Source organism: Callorhinus ursinus, unplaced genomic scaffold, assembly GCF_003265705.2.
Source record: "Callorhinus ursinus isolate GAN/ISIS: 27379988/994484 unplaced genomic scaffold, GSC_fseal_2.0 scaffold40, whole genome shotgun sequence".
Taxonomy (NCBI): domain Eukaryota; kingdom Metazoa; phylum Chordata; class Mammalia; order Carnivora; family Otariidae; genus Callorhinus; species Callorhinus ursinus.
Window position 1 is genome coordinate 11053614 of NW_027397102.1, and position 19849 is coordinate 11073462.

At 37.8% G+C, this 19849-nt stretch overlaps 1 long non-coding RNA gene across 1 annotated transcript; it reads left to right on the plus strand.

The window, feature by feature from the left end:
* Positions 1-1969: 1969 nt before the first annotated feature.
* On the plus strand, positions 1970-17876 carry LOC141370611 (uncharacterized). Its single transcript, XR_012374791.1, has 3 exons — positions 1970-2147; positions 3892-4030; positions 17759-17876. It is a non-coding gene; the product is annotated as an uncharacterized lncRNA (long non-coding RNA).
* Positions 17877-19849: the final 1973 nt, after the last annotated feature.

The following is a 19849-nucleotide window of genomic DNA, read 5'->3' on the forward strand; positions in this document are numbered from 1 at the left end:
GATTGACAAGTAAAAAAGAGGTTAGGGAGTGGCTACAATAAGGTTGGACACCTTTTTTTTTTTTTGAAATATTTTATAGTGACAGGAAGCAGAAAAATAAGGCAGTAGCTGGGAGATAATGTAGAGTTAAGTTTTTTGTAATGAAAATCTATATGTTAATAGGAATGATCTAGTAGAGAAGGATAAAAGTTGTACCACAAGATAGAATGGGAAAAATTACATAAATAAAGTCCTTGAGAGGGCAATAAGAAGAAGGATCCTGAGCACATTTGGAGGGGTTGGTCTTTGCTACAACTATACTTTATCCAAATAGAGTTTATGGATACAGAGGCAGGCAGGTTGGTAATTTGGTGGTGGGAAGATAAAAATAGTTCTTTTCTAATAATTTCTATTTTTTTAGTGAAATAAGAAGTAAGATCATCAACTGAGAATAAAGAAGATGGAGGAGAAGTTGGAGGTTTGTGGAAAGAGGGTGTGGTGAAAGAATTGTTTCTGAGAGTAGGAGTATTAATAAATTAAGGAATTGTAGTATGGCTAGGCAGTACTGTTAGGTCCTTTACAAAAGTTTTTATCACACATTTTCAAACCTGAATTTCATCTGAGAAAATCAGATCCAGCTCTCCGTGGTGCAGTCTACTCCTGGTTCCAGGTATTGCTGCCTTAGATAGAGACTTAATCTATAACAATTGGAAAAATTGTATTGACATTGGAAAGGAGAACTGCTTTGCCTGTGACTTCCAATACTTGAAGCACCTTGTCAGGCAGTCCCAGGTAGATTAGATGGACCTTTTGTGTATATTCCTGCACACAATTTTTTGCTCTTTGGAATGTCATCAGAGAGTTCCAGAAACTTCTCTTGATTTCTTTAATTTTCCCAATCCTCAGATGATGTTTTGTTCTTTTATCATGAATTCAAATGGGAATCTGCTGTTATTCCTTATCATGTCCTAATGGACCCCTCCACATGGTTTTTCTTTGTCCTTTGAAATTGTCAAGCTAGACCATACCTTAATGCTGTACTGAACACATCTGTCTCACACTCTCACAACATCAACCTTACTGTGGGTGCTGAACAATGGAATTAATGATTGTGATTATGTAATACTAAATAGGATATTTCAAGTTTTTCTGAAATAAAATATGGAAAAGGAATTACTTTTGATGGAGAAAGTGAAAGCCACATTGACTGTGTTTCTGAAAAACATGAAGAGGCTCAGTTTGGATCTAAAAACAGTGACTTCAAAGTAGTGTGATCAGGATAGTCCCACTTTCTTTTGGTTGTTCCAATGTAAACATTAACAGTTCCCCATTATTCCCCTCAGTGTTCTGATTTGAACAATACACTATATTATCACCCTGCCTCAAGGGTCTGATATAGTCACTGACTCTGGAGAAAATTGTCTTCCGTAGTTAGCTTCTATTCTTTTTGGACTCTCATGTGCTCATAAGAGTAGAGTGCCACACTACTATCACCACTACCATCACCGCTACCTCTAGGGCCTGATCTCAAAAAATAATTTCACCATGTCAGTCTGGTCCTGCCTTCTCCCCTTAGATTCTGCCTAAAACGCTTTTCTACATTTACCTAGTTGAATCAAGGGCTGGCTCCGGATTAATGACTTTAAATTAAGCCAAAACTGGACAAATGAGAGGTACATCCAGTCCCTCTACATGATGAGACCTCCCCCCCCCACTGTTTTCTATGGTATTCTTCCCAGTATATCCATACTGCTGAAGCTAGAGAATCTGGTTTATGACCCCCGAGTCCAAATTTTAGATAGGCCTTTTTCATCACATCAGAAATACTATTCTCTCTTGCTTGCTACAGAAAGAGACATGGACCAATGAAGTTAAGTCCACTATGGAAAGAAAGGTAGACCCTTTAAGACCTGATGTATGGAATGGTCAGGAACCCTTGATTCTGACTACTATGACATCAGGGATCAAAGATCAGAGGGACTGGTATAGACACAAGTGAAGCTTTCTTGTCAAGCTTCACAGAAATCACACTTTCAAGAGTCATGGTTTTCTTGTTTTGTTTTATTGTGGCTTTTTGTTTTATTTTAAAGAAGATTGCAAAAACAAAGCAGAAAAGGAAAGCCCAGAGACAAAAGGAAGACATTTAAACAACGGAGGAGAAATATTGGGTCTGTTTCATTCTTCTTGCTTGTATCATTTTGTCTTTCCAGATACCTAATCTTTATCTCATCTCTGACATTATTACCAATCCAAGATTTCCCACCCCCCAGAGGTAGTTGTGGACATGAGCTGAAACTTAAGAATGAATCATGGTGTATATTTCACATATTAATCATTTTTTTAATTAGAAAGTGTAATGTTTTATAGTCTGCATCAAATTTCCCCATGTCAGAATAACTCTATCAAAGTAACAATGTACCACCTTGCATTCCCACCAACAGTGTAAGAGGGTTCCCCTTTCTCCACAACCTCTTCAACAAAAATATGCTTGATTTCAATATGGCTCCATTAAAATGGCCATGTCACAATGTTATGTACCCACGCAAAACCAGTGTGGCTATAAGAATAAGCTCTATGTAGATCTGGTCTGAATCCACTGTTATATGCCTCATATCTGTGTTAAAATGCCAATATCTTGTTTCAATGCCCATAATTACTACAACTTACTCTTTGCTAATGCACTTACTCAAAGTATAGTCTTTAAGCACCAAGTATTTATCAATTGATTTGTATGTATTAGCTTCCCCTCCAAAACTCTCTGCAACATGCTGTGACTATTTGATGCTTCAGCTCTCTATATTCAGTCTAAGTATTCTGTGTCTGAGTTACTTTTGTCAACTGTGTTTTCTCTGGGTATGTTTTCCACTCTATAACAATGGGAAGGGGGATTTATATTTAATCCTTTTGGCTAGAAAGGTCACTTAATGCTTAGAGTGGCAGCTGAAATGAATCTTCCATTTGTATTTCCCCTTCAGTAGCCATTCTCCATCATAGATAAACAGATGACAGACAGATGATAGATGATAGAAATGTGAGACAGATTTGCTAAGTTGTCACTATAAGTAAGCATTTGCCTTTTAGCAATACCTTTGTTTATTTGTCATTTTTAAGAATCAAGCCTGGAAATATCTTGACATTTAAATATTTAGCATGTAGAATCAATGTGGGCCATGGTGTTTCAAACTTCCTTAAAATCATGGCTAACTAAACCTTTCCTCACTCCCTTAAAAAACTGTCTATGTGCAGAACCCCTGGAGATCATCCCATCAGAGTATCCTTCCTAGAAGTCCTGTATCTCCACCACCAAAGTTCTCTGGAAGAAATTACAAGTAAGCTCTCTTAAAAGGAAAGTTAATGTTTGTAAATACTGAAAAAGAAAGAAAGCCCAATCTTATTTGGAAAGAATTAGTAGAGAGTATTATGCATTTATTTTTCAGTAGGAGGTGGGGTTGCAGATAGGAAGAGGCATAGTCAGAGATAACAATGTTTCTAACCATAAATATCTACATAGCTATATTTATGCCAGATTAAAAGATAACTCTTTGACACATTTCCTGAGAAAAAGTCAGCACTGACCAAATTAATCTAAGATTTTTAAAACTGTATTTCCTTCATTTATCTAAATATCATAGTAATTTCTCAAACATTCTGAGAAAGAACAGGAAATATTCCTTAACAAAACCCATAGTTTTAGTGAGAAATTGAATAAAAGAAGAATGGTTTTCTTTGTTTTAAGAGGATGCCATTATTTTATTATATGTGTTATATCAGTCTAATATGACTTCTGGATGATTTCATTTATTTGCTTGTAGAATATGGTAATAATCTATTTTACTGTAACACTTAAGACTATGTGTTTTATTTTTTAAAGTATCCTGAAATATTTCATATTTATTATTTCATTTAAAATAGCTTTATGATTCATGAATCCAAAGAGGACAATCCTTATACTTATTCACCTTATAACTGGGATGACTCTCTGGGAACAGCTAAACTTGAAGCAAATTATGGGAACAAGTTTTCTTCAACCACATGCTTGAAGCCATTCTTCGTATGTATCATACATTTCAATTTCTATATGTGGTTATCATCACCATAATTCAAGTAATTTACTTAGCACAATGAATGCTAAGACTTGGCTGTAGCAAAATGATATGAAAATATCAGTTGAGATGAAGACATTATTATAATCATTAACTTGTCATAATTTAACAAGGCAACTGCTATTTCATGTTTTAGTGTACTTAAATAATACATTAAATAGTACATTGCTCAAGCTAATGCTGAATGTTAGCTAATTGCTGATCTTTAGTTACAAGACATATTAATAATTGAAACTAAGGGTGAACTGTGTTTCTCCGTAAAAGTAGAAACAACAATCAGAAAAAAATAATGAAATGGATTATCCCCTAAAAGTTTTTATAAATTTTCCTGAAATGCAATAAATTATAGAAAAATGGAACTAATTTACCAAAAAATAATAACTGGCGTTTGTTCACATATTGAAGTGTTTTTTTGAGGGGGCATTTTTAGTTAAGTTGACCACATGACAAAATAACCTTCCCCAAAAAACCCACTGTGTGGAATGACATCATCAAGAGAACAATATAGTTCTTTCCCAACTTCACTCCCCCTCAGAAGAACAACTAATGACTATTCATGAACAAGGCACCATTGAGAAAATCCTGGAACACAGGAGTGAGGTTGAAGAACCCACCTGCACCACAGAGACTAAGACAGACTGCATTAGAAAGGTAAGAAGCAGCTACACAGTGACCACATTGCCCCTCCCCGAGGCCAGCACAGCACCACTTGGAGAGGTCTCCCCTGAGTCTCCGGTTCCTCCAGTGGGAAATAAGATCCCAAGGAGACAATTAGTACCCCCAGCGTTGTGGGGCTCCCTAATGTGGTCTCACCCCATGGAGACTACAGTGGAATCTGCAAGTATCAACCCCTGGCAATCTGTGACAGAGAAAGCAGGAAGCTTGCAACAACCAGTACACAAATCTTGGAAAACTGAGTTCATATCTGCAGTGCCCAAGGAGTAATCCCAACTAGCAGTTCTGCTCATCTGAAGAACGAAGTTGGTGGTATCTTTTAACTAGAGACCCTGTTAGAATGAAGATCTGCCTGATTTGGATTTTCAAGTGAGTTTTGCAGACCTTAGTGTCTGGTTTGCCCATTCCCAGGCAAACCCACAAATGGGGAGAGTGTCTCTTGGCCCCATCTGGCCATAGGGGCTGGCAAGAGCACATGGAAGCTATATAGTCCAACAATGCTCCAGCTGAGAGGTATGTGGAGCCAATTGCCCCCAGAGCAAAGCCAGTACCAGGCATGGAGGATTCCCCTGCTATGCCCAGGCAGGGGAATTAGTTTATAGCCAAGACAAGGGGATTAATTGGTAGCTCTCAGCTCCTCCAAAGTGGAAAGGCTGTTTGTGAAAAGGATGACAGGCCTGGAGGGACCCCTCCTTATTTTGCCCAAACATGGAAACTGAGACATAGCTCCACCCACTGTGGAGAGTATCTCCTGACCCCATCTGAATGGAATGGCTGGTGATAAGACCTGGAAGCTGTGTAACCCTGCAATGCTTAAGCTGAGAGATACCAGGCAGAGCCAACAGAAAGCAGAACAAAGCCAGTGGCCCTGTGTGGCCAGGGAACTTGGGGCATGGTTTGCCTTGATTTAAGACAACAAAGAGCTTTATCAGCTTAAGAACTGTTTCTTATGTTGCACCTGGGAAAGGAAACTAATTCATAGCCCTACTCATGCTGAATATAGTCTTCAGCCTTCCTGACAAGGGAACCTAACCAAAACACATGGGAAGCTATGTAGCTCATCCAAGTCTTGCTCACAGTGGCACTTGAACAGAGAGCACAGCCTGTGGCTTTCCCTATCTGCAGAGCAAAACTAATGGCCTCACCTGACCAGGGAATTCAGTCATACATTTGCATGATTGGAGTCCTCCAAAAATGAGTCCAGCCCCTGGGTCACAACCTGTTGTCTTGCCAAGGCAGGAAATTAATTCATAGTCCTATTTACTACTGAATATAGTACCCAGGCCAAACCATAGAGTAAGCCTGACCAGAGATTCAAGGCAACCCCAGAGCCCATGCTACAGCTTCACATGAGCAGGGAACCAAGCCAGCAGTCCTATTTAACTGTTCTCAGCCAGTGGCGCACCACCTCTATTCCTGACTTCAGAGCTTCACCCAAAAATATACCCTAATAGGAGATTTTTTTCCTATATTTTCTTCTAGGAGTTTCATAATTTCGGTTCTTACATTTAAGTCTTTCATCCATTTTGAGTTAATTTTTGTGAGTGGTGTAAGATAAGGGTCAAGCTTCATTTTTTTTTACATGTAAATATCCAATTTTCCCATTTATAGGGAAAAAAATCTCCTTGATATGGGTCTTAGTAATGATTTTTCTTGGAAATCAGACCTAAAACACAAGCAACAAAATCAAAAGTCAACAGTCAAGACTACATCAATCTAAAAAGCTTTTGCACAGCTAAAGAAACCATCAATGAAGTGAAAAACAACCTATGGAATAGGATAAAATATTTGTAAACCATATATCTGTTAAGAGGTTAACATCCAAAATATATAAAGAACTCATACAGTTCAATAGCAAAAAAACAAAAAACAAAAAAACCCCACAAATAATCCAAAATTAACAAAACTGAATAGACATTTTTCCAAAGAAGATGAACAAATGTCCAACATGTACATGAAAAGATGCTCAACATCAGTAGTCATTAGGGAAATACAAATTAAAACCACAATATCACTTCACATCTGTTAGAATAGCCATCATCAAGAAGACAAGAGAAAACAAATGCTGGTGTGGATGTGGAGAAAAGGGAACCCTTGTGTATTGTTGGTGGGATTATACATTGGTATATCCACTATAGAAAACAGTGTGGAGGTTCCTCAAAAAATTAAAAATGAAACTACAGTATGATCTAGCAATTTCACTTCTGGGAATATATTCAAAGAAAATGAAAACACTAATTCAGAAAGATATCTGTACCACCATGTTCATAGCAGCATTATTTACAATTGCCAAGACATGGAAACAACTTAAGTGTCCATTCATAGGTGAATAGATAAAGAAGTTGTGGTATATGTATACAAAGGAATATTATTCAGCCATAAAAAAATAAGGAAATCCTGCCATTTGCAACAACATGGATGGATCTTGCAGGCATTGTTCTAAGTGAAATAAGCTAGACAGGGAAAGATAAATATTGTATGATCTCACAGAGAAGGGGGAGTTGGGGGAGGAGGAACTGGAGGAAGGTGATCAAAAGGTACAAACTTCCAGTTATAAGATAAATAAGTACTAGGTATGTAATGTACATGATTATTATAGTTAACACTTCTATGTGATATATAGGAAAGTTGTTAAAAGAGTAGATCCTAAGAATTCTCACCACAAAGTGATTTCTTTTTCTTTTTATTGTATCTATATGAGATGATGTATGTTAACTAAACCTGTTGTGATAATCATTTCACAATATATGTGAATCAAACCATCATGATGTACATCTTAAATTTATAAAGTGATGTATGTCAATTATTTTTCAATAAAACTGGGAAAAATTTACTGTGAGTTGATCAGTGATATCAGAGAGGTAAATAAGGAAATGCAAATATGAGGTTTTAAAGATGTTAATTGTGCAAGATGAACACAAAATACTGGATGTGTGAGAGAATAAAAACTGATTTTTGTAATTTGCTCAGCACACATTACATAGATGGTACCATCTATGTGGACTGGTGATTCTGGAAGATAGAAATGGGAAGAAACTGGGGAATTTTAAGGGGCATGTGAAATTAGAAAGAGAAGAAAATAAGAGAGTGGTACTGAACTCATTGTGGGTCAATATAAAATCTAAGTAATAAGGAATAAAGGCCAATATTGAGAGTATAGAGGGAAAACTGGGTGGATTTGAATGCAGGTAACCTCAGAATTAGTTTTGATCTGTGTATTATTTTTCTGTTGTTGCAAATTTTCACAGACTTAGCACCTTAAAACAATATTTTTTATTAAGCAATATTTATTATGTCACAGTTTATGTGGGCTAGGAGTCTGGATATGGTTTACCTGGGTGTTCTGCTCAGGGTCTTACACAGGGTTGCAATCAAGGCATCAGGTAGGCTTCAATCTCATTTGGAGTTTGGGTTCTCTTGCAAGTTCATATGGTTGTTGGCAGAACCCAGGTTGTCACGTGGCCCTCTGATAGACCCTCTCACAACATTGTGGTTTTCATCAAGGTTAGCAGAAGAATCTCTAGCTCCATTCTGCTAGGACAGATTCTTACACAACAAAACCTATTCAAGGAAGTAGCTATACAATTAATACCCCCTATCATTTTCTCCATATTCTATTGGCCAGGAACCAGTCACAGGTTCTGCTTATACTTAAGAATAGGGGGTTAGGTAAGGTACATAACTTTGGGGAGGGGTGTGACCAGATAAATAACATCTTAGCCCTTAAAAGGGACTAAAATGGTACTAAATGAAATAACTCAGCTTTTTATTTTAAGGCAAAGTGAACAGGAAAAAATATATACATATATAATGACCCTTAAATGTTATAGAATTATGGAAATCTTGGGACAGATATTCTTTTAAAACTTAGTGATGTTAACTGAGTAACATGACATTTTTCATTCATTCAACCAACTGGTTGCCCATATTATGCCAATTATTGTTGTGGTAGTTAAACTGTGATTAAAAAAAAAAGCTACTGTGCCTGCTTCATGGATCTATAATACAGTAGGGTAGACAGATATTAAGCAAGTAAACACATATAGGAATACAAATTGCAATAAGTGCTCTGAAGAAATAGCTCAGAGAATAGTGAGAGAAAATAAGGCTGGTGCAATCACCTTCAGTGCAGTTTGTATATCAGTATTACCATTAATTATAGCTACTAAAAGAAAAGCAATAATATACAAGAGATGGACAGGAGACTTAAAAGGGGAGAAGTGGGCCAGAGCTCCCTTTTGCGGCTACCTCAGTAAAAAAATGGGAAACCGTATGGATGTTCCTCAGGACATTAAAAATAGAGCTATCCTACGATCCAGCAATTGCACTACTGGGTATTTACCATAAAGATACAGATGTAATGAAAAGAAGGAGCACATGCACCCCAATGTTCATAGCAGAAATGTCCACAATAGCCAAACTGTGGAAGGAACCAAAATGTCCTTCAATGGATGAATGGATAAAGAAGATGTGGTTTATATATACAATGGAATATTACTCAGTCATCAGAAAGGATGAATACCCAACTTTGCATCAACATGGATGGAACTGGAGGGGATTATGCTAAGTGAAATAAGTCAAGTAGAGAAAGACAATCATCATATGGTTTCACTCATATGTGCAACATAAGGAGTAGAGCAGAGGACAATAAGGGTGGGGGGGAACTGAATAGGAAGAAATCAGAGAGGGAGACAAACCATATGAGACTCTTGACTCTGGGAAACAAAATGAGGGTTGCAGAAAGGGAGGTGGGTGGGGGGATGGGGTAATGGGTGATAGGCATTAAGGAGGGCACATGATGTGATGAGCACTGGGTGTTGTACTAAACTGATGATCATTGAACATTATATCAAAAACCAGTGATGTACTATACCTTGGCTAATTGAATTTAAATAAATTAAAAAATGAAATAAATAAGTAATAAATAATAAAATCTTTAAAAACAAACAAAATGATAACAATACTTTCCAAGAAGTAGGGGCAGAATTAGATGTAGAAGAGGCAAGGTTGGAGAACAAGTTGAAGTGAAGTTGATACTGATAAGGTTAGAAGATAGTGCGGGGGAGGTGGAGGAAGATGGTGGAGGTGTGGGAGACCTGGATTTCATCTGGTCCCAGTAATTCTGCTGGATAGGGATCAAACCATTCTGAACACCTACGAACTCAACAGGAGATCAAAGTAAAGAATAGCAACAAGTCTCTGAACAGAAAAGCGACCACTTTCTGGAAGGTAGGATGTGCGGAGAAGTGAATCCGAGGCGATATTTGGAAGGATTAACGGTGGGGGAGGAGGCCTCCGTCCACAGCTTCTGGCAAGTGATAGAGCCATGGAGCACAAAATTGGAACTTTCATAAATTGGCTCCGCTGAGGGACGTCGCTCCAGTGGCTAAGCAGGGGGTGAAAACCTCGCTGGGAAGGTGTGGTCTCAGGACCCTTGGGGTCACAGGAAGACCGGGGGTGCCTGAGTGCGGCAGAGCTCCCAGGTGTCAGAGCAGGGAAGCTGACTGCAGAGACGGAGCTGAGGAGTGGGCTTTCAGCTCAGGGTTGCCATAAACTGATCCTCAGCACAGTCGGGTCACTGCTCCTCCAGCAGGGACCCAACAAGCAGCAGATCTGGGGAGACTCCCCTTCCTCCCCCAGGAGGAGCAGCACGGGAGCACACCATGGGGATCTGCTGGGTTTGGAGACTGCACACGGGGTCGTGTGCCAGAGATAGAAACGCTTGGTCACAGGCTGGGTGAGCACGGACTGCGGCCAGAGACCAGGGAGATGGGAGTGACTGCTTTTCTCTGGGGACACACTGAGCAGTGCGGCCCCTCAGTTCTTGGCTCCTCCGGGGCAGAGATTGGGGGCCGCCATTTTCACTCTCATCCTCCAAAGCTGTTTGGAAAGCTTGCAGGGAACAAAAGCTCCCGAGAGCAAACCAGAGCAGATTGCTTAGCCCAGACCGACAAGGGTGGGGCAATTCCAACTCTGGCAAAGACATTTGGGAACCACGGCAACAGGCCCCTCCCCCAGAAGATCAGCACGAACACCCAGCAAGCAAAGACCAAGTCTACCAATCAAGGAGAACGGGAGAACTCCAGCACTAGGGGAATACTGCACATAGAATTCATGGCTTTTTTACCATGATTCATTAGTTTTTCAAAGTTAATTTTTTTAACTGTTTTTTTAATTTTTAATTTTCCCTTTTTCAACCAACATCTTCTCAATCCCTTTAAAAAACATTTTTATTATTATTAAATATTAAATATTAAATAATTATTATTTATTATTTATTTATTATTTTTTATTTTTCATTTTTCATTTTATCACTTCATAGGAGTTACCCTTATTTTTGACATATATATATGTTGTTCTCTCTTTAAAATTTTGAGATACAGTTTCTTCTAACAGATCAAAATATACCCTAAATCACTAGTGTATGGCTTTGTTCTAGTCTTCTGCCTGATCACATTCTCTCCGTTTTCTTTTTTTTTTAAATCCTCTTCTTTCTTTTTTCAAACAACTTCATATCTTATCAATTCCTTTTATAAAATCTTTTATAATTTTCATCTTTACAGTCATCTTCCATCCCTTCATTGTATCAACCCTTATTTTGTACATATATGTCTTTCTTCCTTTAAAATTTTAGGAGGCACTTTCTTCTAACAGACCAAAATGCACCCAAAATCTACTGTGTGGCACTGATCTATGCACTAGCCTGATCATATTTGATCATATTCTGTTTTTTTTTTGTTTTGTTCTGTTTTTGTTTGTTTTTATCTTTTTCTTTTTCTTTTTTTTTCTTTTCTCTTTCCTTTTTCTTTCTTTCCCTTTCTTCTCCCTTGGATTCAGGTCTTTTCTGATTTGTATAGAGTATATTTGCTGGGGACATTGTTAACCTGTTAGCATTTTGTTCTCTCATTCATCTATTCTCCTCTGCACAAAATGACAAGACGAAAGAAATCACCTCAGCAAAAAGAACAAGAGGTAGACCCATCTGCCAGGGACCTACTCAATACGGACATTAGTACGATGTCAGACCTAAAGTTCAGAATCATGACTTTAAAGATACTAGCTGGGCTTGAAAAAAGAGTGGAAGTTATTAGAGAAACCCTTTCTGGAGAAATAAAAGAACTATAATCTAACCAAGTCAAAATCAAAAAGGCTATTAATGAGGGGCAATAAAAAATGGGGGCACTAACTGCTAGGATAAATGAGGCAGAAGAGAGAATCAGCGATATAGAAGACCAAATGATGGAAAATAAAGAGGCTGAGAAAAAGAGAGAAAAACAACTACAGGATCACGAGGGCAGAATCTGAGAGATAAGCGATACAATAAGACGAAACAACAGTAAAATAATTGGGATCCCAGAAGAAGAAGAAAGAGAGAGAGGGGCAGAAGGCATATTGGAGCAAATTATAGCAGAGAACTTCCCTAATGTGGGAAGGAAACAGGCATCAAAATCCAGGAGGCACAGAGAACCCCTCTCAAAATCAATAAAAATAGGTCAACACCCCGACATCTAATAGTAAAACTTACGAGTCTCAGAGAAAAAGAGAAAATCCTGAAAGCAGCTCGGGAGAAGACAAATGTAAACTAAAATGGTAGAAATATTAGATTGGCAACAGACCTACCACAGAGACCTGACAGGCCAGAAAGGACTGGCATGATATCTTCAGAGCACTAAACGAGAAAAATATGCAGCTGAGAATACTATATCCAGCTAGGCTGTCATTGAAAATCGAAGGAGAGATAAAAACCTTCCAGGACAAACAAAAACTAAAGGAATTTGCAAACACAAAACCAGCCCTACAAGAAATATTGAAGGGGGTCCTCTAAGCAAAGAGAGAGCCTAAAAGCAGCCTAGACCAGAAAGGAACACAGAAAATATACAGTAACAGTCACCTTACAGGCAAGACAATGGCACTAAATTCATATCTTTCAATAGTTACACTGAATGGAAATGGGCTAAATGCCACAATCAAAAGACACAGGCTATCAGATTGGATTAAAAAACAAGACCCATCAATATGCTGTCTGCAAGAGACTCATTTTAGACCCAAAGACACCCCCACATTGAAAGTGAGGGGGTGGAAAATCACTTACCATGCTAATGGACACCAAAAGAAAGCTGGGGTGGCAATCCTTATATCAGACAAATTAGATTTTAAAACAAAGACTGTAATATGAGATGAAGAAGGACACTATATCCTACTTAAAGGATCTATCCAACAAGAAGATCTAACAATTGTAAATATCTATCCCCCTAACATGGGAGCAGCCAATTATATAAGGCAATTAATAACAAAAGCAAAGAAACACATTGACAACAATACAATAATAGTGGGGGACATTAACGCCCCCCTGACTGAAATGGACAGGTCATCTAAGCAAAAGATCAACAAGGAAATAAAGACTTTAAATGAAACACTGGACCAAATGGACTTCACAGATATATTCAGAACATTCCATCCCAAAGCAACAGAATACACATTCTTCTCTAGTGCCCATGGAACATTCTCCAGCATTGATCACATCCTAGGTCACAAATCAGGTCTCAACCAGTACCAAAAGATTCGGATTATCCCCTGCATATTTTCAGACCACAATGCTTAGAAACTAGAACTCAATCACAAGAGGAAAGTCGGAAAGAGCTCAAATACATGGAGGCTGAAGAGCATCCTACTAAATAATGAATAGGTCAAACAGGAAATTAAAGAAGAACTTAAAAAATTCATGGAAACCAATGAAAATGAAAACACAACTGTTCAAAAATCTTTGGGATACAGCAAAGGCAGTCCTGAGAGGAAAGTATATAGTAATACAAGCCTTTCTCAAGAAACAAGAAAGGTCTCAAATACACAACCTAACCCTACACCTAAAGGAGCTGGAGAAAAAACAGCAAATAAAGCCTAAACCCAGCAGGAGAAGAGAAATCATAAAGATAAGAACAGAAATCAATGAAATAGAAACCAAAAGAACAGTAGAACAGATCAACGAAACTAGGAGCTGGTTCTCTGAAAGAATTAAAAAGATTGATAAACCCCTGGCCAGACATATCAAAAAGAAAAGAGAAATGACCCAAATCAACAAAATCATGAATGAAAGAGGAGAGATCACAACCAACACCAAAGAAATACAAACAATTATAAGAACATCTTATGAGCAACTCTATGCCAGCAAATTAGATACCCTGGAAGAAATGGGTGCATTCCTAGAGATGTATCAACTACCAAAATTGAACCAGGAAGAAATAGAAAACCTGAACAGACCTATAACCACTAAGGAAATTGAAGCAGGCATCAAAAATCTCCCAAGAAACAAAAGCCCAGGGCCAGATGTCTTCCCAGGGGAATTCTACCAAACATTTAAAGAAGAATTAATACCTCTTCTCCTGAAACTGTTCCAAAAAATAGAAATGGAAGGAAAACTTCCAAACTCATTTTATGAGGCCACCATTACCTTGATCCCAAAACCAGACAAAGACCCCATCAAAAAGGAGAATTACAGACCAATATCCTTGATGAACATGGATGCAAAAATTCTCACCAAAATACTAGCCAATAGGATCCAACAGTACATTAAAAGGATTATTCACCATGACCAAGTGGGATTTATCCCTGGGCTGCAAGGTTGGTTCAACGTCCACAAATCAATCAACGGGATACAATACATTAACAAAAGAAAGAACAAGAATCATATGATCCTCTCAATAGTTGCAGAAAAAGCATTTGACAAAGTACAGCATCCTTTCTCGATCAAAACTCTTCAGAGTATAGGGATAGAGGGTACATACCTCAATATCATGAAAGCCATCTATGAAAAACCCACAGCGAATATCATTCTCAATGGGGAAAAGCTGAGAGCTTTTCCCCTAAGGTCAGGAACGCGGCAGGGATGTCCACTATCACCACTGCTATTCAACATAGTATTAGAAGTCCTACCCACAGCAATCCGACAACAAAAAGAAATCAAAGGCATCCAAATCGGCAAAGAGGAAGTCAAACTTTCACTCTTTGCAGATGATATGATACTGTATGTGGAAAACCCAAAAGACTCCACCCCAAAACTGCTAGAACTCATCCTGGAATTCAGTAAAGTAGCAGGATATAAAATCAATGCACAGAAATCTGTGGCATTCCTATGCACCAAACACATAACAGAAGAGAGACAAATCAAGGAGTCAATCCCATTTACAATTGCAACCAAAATCTGAAGATACCTAGGAATAAATTTAGCCAAAGAGGCAAAGGATCTGTACTCAAAAAACTATAAAATACTCATGAAAGAAATTGAAGAAGACACAAAGAAATGGAAAGACGTTCCATGCTCACGGATTGGAAGAACAAAGGTTGTGAAGATGTCAATGCTATCTAGAGCAATCTACACATTCAATGCACTCCCCATCAAAATACCATCCACTTTTTTCAAAGAAATGGAACAAATAATCCTAAAATTTGTATGGAACCAGAAGAGACCCCAAATAGCCAGAGGAATGTTGAAAAAGAAAAGCAAAGCTGGCGGCATTACAATTCCGGACTTCCAGCTCTATTACAAAGCTGTCATCATCACGACAGTATGGTACTGGCACAAAAACAGACACATAGATCAATGGAACAGAATAGAGAGCCCAGAAATGGACCCTCAACTCTATGGTCAACTAATCTTTGACAAAGCAGGAAAGAATGTCCAATGGAAAAAAGACAGTCTGTTCAACAAATGGTGTTGGGAAAATTGGACAGCCACATGCAGAAGAACAAAACTGGACCATTTCCTTACACCACACACAAAAATAGACTCCAAATGGTTGAAAGACCTACATGTGAGACAGGAGTCCATCAAAATCCTAAAGGAGAACAGAGGCAGCAACCTATTCGACCTCAGCCACAGCAATTTCTTCCTAGAAACATTGCCAAAAGCAAGGGAATCAAGTGCAAAAATGAACTATTGGGAGTTCATCAAGATAAAAAGCTTTTGCACAGCAAAAGAAACAGTCCACAAAACCAAAAGACAACTGACAGAATGGGAGAAGATATTTGCAAATGACATATCAGATAAAGGGCTAGTATCCAAAATCTATAAAGAACTTATTAAACCCAACCCGCAAAGAACAAATAATCCAATCAAGAAATGGGCAGAAGACATGAACAGACATTTTTCCAAAGAAGACAACATAATGGCCAACAGACATGAAAAATGCTCAACATCACTTGGCATCACGGAAATCGAAATCAAAACCTCAATGAGATACCACCTCACACCAGTCAGAATGGCTAAAATTAACACGTCAGGAAACGACAGATATTGGCGGGGATGCGGAGAAAGGGGAACCCTCCTACACTGTTGGTGGGAATGCAAGCTGGTGCAACCACTCTGGAAAACAGTATGGAGGTTCCTCAAACAGTTGAAAATAGAGGTACCCTACGACCTAGCAATTGCACTACTGGGTATTTACCACAGAGGTACAAATGTAGGGATACGAAGGGGTACGTGCACCCCAATGTTTATAGCAGCAATGTCCACGATAGCCAAACTGTGGAAAAAGCCAAGATGTCCATCGACAGATGAATGGATAAAGAAGAAGTGGTATATATACACAATGGAATATTATGCAGCCATCAAAATGAATGAGATCTTGCCATTTGCAACGACGTAGATGGAACTGGAGGGTGTTATGCTGAGTGAAATAAGTCAATCAGAGAAAGACATGTATGACCTCACTGATATGTGGAATTCTTAATCTCAGGAAACAACCTGAGGTTTGCTGGAGCGGTGAGTGGTGGGAGGGATGGGGTGGCTGCGTGATAGGCATTGGGGAGGGTATGTGCTATGTTGAGTGCTGTGAATTGTGCAAGACTGTTGAATAACACATCTGTACTTCTGAAACATATAATGCAATATATGTTAAGGAAAAAAAATAAGATAGCAGGAGGGGAAGAATGAAGGGGGGGAAATTAGAGGGGGAGACGAACCATGAGAGACAATGGACTCTGAAAAACAAACTGAGAGTTCTAGAGGGGCGGGGGGTCGGGGGATGGGTTAGCCTGTTGATGGGTATTAAAGAGGGCACATTCTGTGTGGAGCACTGTGTGTTATGCAGAAACAATGAATCATGGAACACTACATCAAAAACTAATGATGTAATATATGGTGATTATCATAACAATAAAAAATTAAAATCTTTTAAAAAAAATTTTCAAAAACTTTTTAAAAGTAACATGTTATGCTGAGAAAATGAAGTTTTACCATGAACTCCTATCATAAAACAATTCTATAGCAGTGACTAAAGTCTGGTTAGTATGACATAAATAATGTTGGTATAATAACATATGATGTGAAAACACTAGTGTTGCAATTTAACATTTGTGCAATAATCATCCAATAAAAGAAAAGGGGAATAACTTTGTAAAAGCAACAAATCTAATTTTGCAGTTATACATTACTAACATTCATCACTGTGCAAAACTGGAGTGTGAATGTTGGTACAATAAATAAAAAGGGATATTTGTGTTTTTTATGTAAATATTTGTTTCTTACTTTAGTACAGAGATTTTGGCTTGCACAATATTTAAGCTTGTCTGGAGTAATTGTATTACAGGTACATTATTCAATTGTTATTTAAAAGCAGTCAATAATTCATTTGCTGGGACACCTGGGTGGCTCAGTCGGTTAAGCAGCTGCCTTCAGCCCGGGGTCATGATCCCAGGGTCCTGGGATCGAGTCCCACATTGGGCTCCTTGCTCAGCAGGGAGCCTGCCTCTCCCTCTTTCTCCCTCTGCTTGTGCTCTCTCTGTCAAATAAATAAAATCTTAAAAAAAATAATTCATTTGCTAAAAGAAAATATTTTTGTGTGTTGCTTTAAATCAGTAAAATTTATAATTGTGGTTAAACAGGGTTTTTAATTGACTCAGATATTATACAACCAATTTTTCTAATACATAAGCATATCTAAACAAGAATAAAAATTTTACTAAATGCCATTTAATTATGTTTGATATTTTTAACTTTCTTGCAGAGTTTTTCCACCCCAGAAGTTCCAAAGTCAAGCTGCATTCAAAGAGAAACAACAAATTGGATACCCAAGTTCCAAAGAGCCAGAAATCCCTTGTAGGATAGGACATGTGCAGATAAACCAAACTATTAAAAGTTTCCTGCAGAAAAAAAATATATGTACGTGTGTATAAATATATTACCCACATACATAAGATCATTTCAAAAGCATACTCCGATTAAAAAAACACTGAGTATGACTCTTGCTGTAAATTATACTTTACTTTTTTTTCTGTATTTATGCCATCAATTCTTATCTCTTCATGCTTTTAACTTTTCATTCCCCCTACCCCATGACTACAGAGCAAAACTTTCATTTCCATATCCAACTTCATTAACTCAGCAGAGATGGCAAATACTTATCTCCAAAATTCAGCATAACACTTGCATACTGATTTATGACATATATCTTTATAAAATGCTCAGTCAAACACATAGAAGGTAGGTTGCAAGTTGTTTATAGATAATACTAAATACTTTTTAGTTACTGGATAAATCTAAGGAATTGCACCAAAGCATAGGCATATAAATAATGAATTTTATTTGAAATATGCAATTTGGTTATAAACTAATTCCAGAAAATAAACTAAGAATTACTAAATGATTTCTGTAAACTGAGTGGTGCAGTGGAATGATCCCAAGATCTACATTCCTCCTTCCCTTCTTTCCTTTTTTCCCTTATTCTTTCTTCTTGCTTTTATCCCTCCTTTCTTTAAAAGGCATTTATTTCATACCAACTATGTGCCAAGCACTGGTTAGTTGCTAAGGTACAAAGACAAAGGTGAAATAATCCCTGGAGCTCAGACTGGTAGAAGACACAAAGATAAAAATCACTTATTATTCACATACAGCTAACAAATACATGAAAATATGCCCAACATCACTCATCATCAGGGAAATGCTAATCAAAACTACAATAAGATACCACTTCATGCCTGCCAGAATGACCAAAGTTAACAACACAGGAAACAACAGGTGTTGGCAAGAATGCAGAGAAAGGGGAACCCTCTTACACTGTTGGTGGGAATGCAAACTGGTACAGCCATTGTGGAAAACAGTATGGAGGGTACTCAAAAAGTTAGAATAAAATTATCCTACAATCCAGCAACTGCATTACTAGATATTTACCCAAAGGATATAAAAATACTGATTTGAAGGGGCACATGCACCCCAAAGTTTTAGCAGCATTACCAATAATAGCCAAATTATGGAAAGAGCCCAAATGTCCATCAACTGATGAATGGATAAAGAAGAGATGGTATATATATACAATGGAATATTATTTAGCCATCAAAAAGAATAAAATCTTACCATTTGCAATGACATAGATCTAGCTAGAGTGTACTATGATAAGTGAAATAAGTCAGAGAAAGACAAATACCATATGATTTTACTCATACGTGGAATTTAAGAAACAAAACAGATGCACATAAGGTAAGGAGGAAAAATAAAAGAGAGGGAGGTAAACTATAAGAGACTCTTAACTATACAGAACAAACTGATAGTTGCTGGAGGGCAGGTGGATGCAGGATGGGCTAAATGGGTCATGGGTATTAAGGAGGGCACTTGGGATGAGCACTGGGTGTTATATGTAAGTGATGAATCACTAACTCCTACTCCTGAAACCAATATTACACTATATGTTAACTAACTAGAATTTAAATAAAAACTTGGGAAAAAATCTTCCAGCCCTTACTTAATATTTTGTAAATAAATGAATGAATGAATAAAATCTATACATAGGGGTGCCTGGGTGGCTCAGTCGTTAAGCATCTGCCTTCAGCTCGGGTCATGATCCCAAGGTCCTGGGATCGAGCCCCGCATCGGGCTCCCTGCTCAGCGGGAAGCCTGCTTTTCCCTCTCCCACTCCCCCTGCTTGTGTTCCCTCTCTCGCTGTGTCTCTGTCAAATAAATAAATAAAATCTTAAAAAAAATCTATACATAAAACCTAAAAAATAATAAAGCCTAAAAGTTTAAAATAAAAAAATCACTTATTATTCAATGTGATCAATACAATAATAAAAATGTGTACAAGAAAGTAGGAAATCAAAGAACA